Below are 3781 nucleotides of genomic sequence, written 5' to 3'. Positions count from 1 at the left end.
TAGGTACTTGTTGTATTAGAAATGTTTTTAGTGTAGACAGGATGTCTAGCTCAGGCTGTTAAATGCTTACTCATTTTCATGAGTTACTCCAGGTTGTTTATGTTCAAGGATAACTAGATAGAAAGTTGATTACTGTATGACGTGTTTAATCATAATCGTAATCATAATATCTTCTTATGCTTAATGTCATGACATGTCACTAGATGTCCTGTCAGAATGTCTTAGATACGCACCACACAATCAACGGACAATCACACATTGATTTTCTTCATGTTTTGACTACCGCTCTGGTCAGCTGCAAAACTGGCACCAGGAGACGTCACGGTTTGACGTTCCTGTGTAGGATGGGGCTAGCCCAAAGCGATATAATGTACAGGCCTGTTGGGTTCGGGGTCTTTGATCCTTCAGCTGCCTGCGTGCATGTGGGAGGTGGAAGATACCTGAGCGTGTAATGTTAATTTTTACCTGTGTTCATGGAATACATCAGCACTGTTTTAAAGCTACTTGGACTGCCTCGTCTCTCAGGGTTAGCATGGTACAAGAACCGGAATACAGCACCATGGTCAGCTGCAAAGCTGGCCCTGGGAGACGTCACGGTTTGGCGTTCCTGTTAGTATGGGGCTAGCCCAACCTAGGTGATAAATGTATTAGGCCTGTTGGGTTTGGGGTCTTTCATCTTTCAGCTGCCTGCGTGCATGTTGGAGGTGCAAGATACCTGAGCATGTAATGTTAATTTTTTCCTGTGTTCATTGAATAAATCAGCACTATTTTGAAGTTACTTGGACTGCCTTGTCACTCAGAGTTAGCATGGTTAAAAGAATCAGAATGCTACACATTCAACACCATCATCCTGGACATCCTCCACTCCAAACTGACCCAGCTCACTGTGCCTTCGCCCACCTGTCAGTGGATTACTGACTTTCTGAAGGACAGGAAGCAGCAGGTGAGGCTGGGGAAAACCACATCCAGAACCCGGACAATAAGCGCAGGCGCCCCCCAAGGATATGTTCTCTCCCCTCTGCTATTTTCACTCTACACCAATGACTGCATATCGAAGGACTCCTCTGTCAAGCTCCTAAAGTTTGCTGATGATACAACGGTAATTGGTCTCATCCGAGATGGTGACAAGTCAGCCTACAGATGGGAGGTTGAACAGCTGGTCCTGTGGTGTAGCTGCAACAACCTGGAGCTGAATATGCTCAAAACAGTGGAGATGACAATGGACTTCAGGAAGAACCCTTCCCCCCCACCATACTTGGCAGCACTGTATCAGGAGTAAAGTCCTGCAAGTTCCTGGGCTCCACTATCTCCCAGGACCTGAAGTGGACATCCAACATCAGGACCATCATCAAGAAGGCACAGCATAGGATGTACTTCCTGCACCAGCTCAGGAAGTTCGACCTACCCCAGGAGCTGCTGATACAGTTCTACAGAGGAATCATTGAGTCCCTTCTCTGCATCTCCACCGTCTGGTTTGCCTCACCAACCAGACAGGACAAGTACACACTTCAGCGGACAGTGAGGACTGCAGTAAACGTCATTGTTGCAAGAAAAGGTCATTGGTACAAGCCTGCCGTCCATGGAGGACCTGTACACCTCGTGGGTCAAAAAGAGGGTGGAGAAGATCACTGCACACCCCTCACACCCTGGACATAATCTGTTTGAACTCCTCCCCTCTGGACAATGTTACAGGTCACTGTGTGCCAAGACAACCAGGCACAAGGACAGTTTCTTCCCCATGGCTGTCACTGTGATGAACACTTGACCCACGACAGTATGACTGGACAATAACCCTCAGTGCAATGCCTGTAAATATACATTGTACAGATTATACAGATCTGTACAGCCTCTATTTTTATTTCTATTTCTCATTTCACAATGAGCATTCCTTTGTCTGTCTGCATTGTTTACTGTCTGTTTGTACTACTTATTTTGCATTGTTTGGTGCTTGTTAATCATGTCCTTCAGGTGGACGTGGACTGCTGACTCTGGTCCACTGGGGTTGGCCCTCCTGTGTTGGGCCATGTGTTTGTGGAGCAGCTTAGTTTCACCAATGTACAAGTCGTTACACTCCTGACTACACTTAATTGCATACACCACATCACTCTGTTTATGTCTGGGTGTTTTGTCCTTTGGGTGGACCAGTCTCTGCTGCAGGGTGTTCCTTGGTTTAAAGTTGACTGGGATATTGTGGTTGCGAAAGATCCTTTTTAACTTCTCCAATATACCAGCCACATAAGTGATGACAGTGTTATCCCCTCTTGTTTCTGGTTTCTCCCTGTTGGTGTTGGACCTCTTCCTTGCTTTGGTGAAGGCCCACCTAGGGTATCCACAAGCCCTAAGGGAGTTCTGGATGTAATTTCTCCTTCGTGGTCCCTTCTGCAGTTGTGGGCACTTTCTCTGCCCTGTGATTTAAAGTTCTGATGACTCCCAGTTTGTGTTGAAGTGGATGGTGTGAGTCAAAAAGCAGGTATTGGTCCGTGTGTGTAGGTTTCCGATATACTTCTACATTCAGACAAACACCCAGACATAAACAGAGTGATGTGGTTTTTCACAAGTTTTTTCAGTTTACTTTGACCTGGATGACTGAGAATCTGCACAGACGTAAGATCTGATACGGATGTTGGAGGCACAGACACGTTTGCACAGAGAAATCAGTCCTTTTCTGGCTCCTCTGTATTTTCTCAGTTGCACTCTTAAGATGCCTGAGAAAAATACAAAAGGAAGAGCAAGCTGTTGTACCCCGTACTTTTTACCATACTGACTATGAGAGACGAGGCAAGCCAAAGGACAGTCCCACCAGCACCAGCCAGTGACGGGCTCGGCCGCTGATTCCGCGTTTCAGGAAGCGCAGAAATGGATAGAGGTGAGCAGCACCACTGTGTCAGATACTGTATTAACTCCTCAACACTTTGCTTCTCAGGGGGTTTTGTTGTCATTGTGTGGCCGTAGTTGCTGGCGTGCACCCTGTTTGCGCTTCGCCACCTGTTGAAAGGTGACTTAAGCTAATAACCTAATTTGATGCATATTTTGATGAAGTCCCTATGGTGGGTTACATCGTTTCCCGGTACTGCATTTATGGCGGATGTATTGAATTAATTTTCCTCTATGTAATAGAGTCTAACCAGCTTGTGTTAATAATCAGTTGAAACTTAAATATTACCCCCCAAATAGAAAGCTACATTTTAAAGTCTAATGAAGATGTACCACCAGTAATACAGTAATATGGCCTACCAAGTGGGATATTGCATTTATTTGTATCAGACCCTCCTAAATGTCAGGCTTTCTGTGGTTTTTGGTGAGAGTCATTGTACAGTAGCTGTGGTTACTATGGGGCCTGGTGCCTGTTTGGCTGAAAACAATAAGTGCATCATGTGGAATGGATTGTTGCTTCACTGGAGTCTGCTGAACAGTAATCACACAAGTGAGTTTTTGTTCTGGGAGAATTTCAATCACGATCTGGCAGTGAGCTGGCCTCTTGTCAGCCTAAAAAAAAAGTGCTGGCTGGCTGATTATGTTGCATGTTCGTGGAATGCGGTCAGATCTGTGTAGGTTTTCATAAGGGCTTAAAAATGAGATTTAAAGCCCACCCAGACACCATGCTTTCTATAATGAGGATGATTCAGTGTAGCAGGGGTGTAGGTAGGGATTGTGGGGCCTCTGTACAGGAGGGGGCTATAGCCCTCAAACTCCTCCCACATTTACATTTGCTAATTAATGACAGTTTGTCCTATCTTTTATTGTAACATTGATTAGCTGTTAAAACCACAGTTTCATTAGT

This window comes from Monopterus albus, unplaced genomic scaffold, assembly GCF_001952655.1.
Source record: "Monopterus albus unplaced genomic scaffold, M_albus_1.0 scaffold467.1, whole genome shotgun sequence".
Classification (NCBI taxonomy): Eukaryota; Metazoa; Chordata; class Actinopteri; order Synbranchiformes; family Synbranchidae; genus Monopterus; species Monopterus albus.
This window is presented reverse-complemented; position numbering follows the sequence as displayed.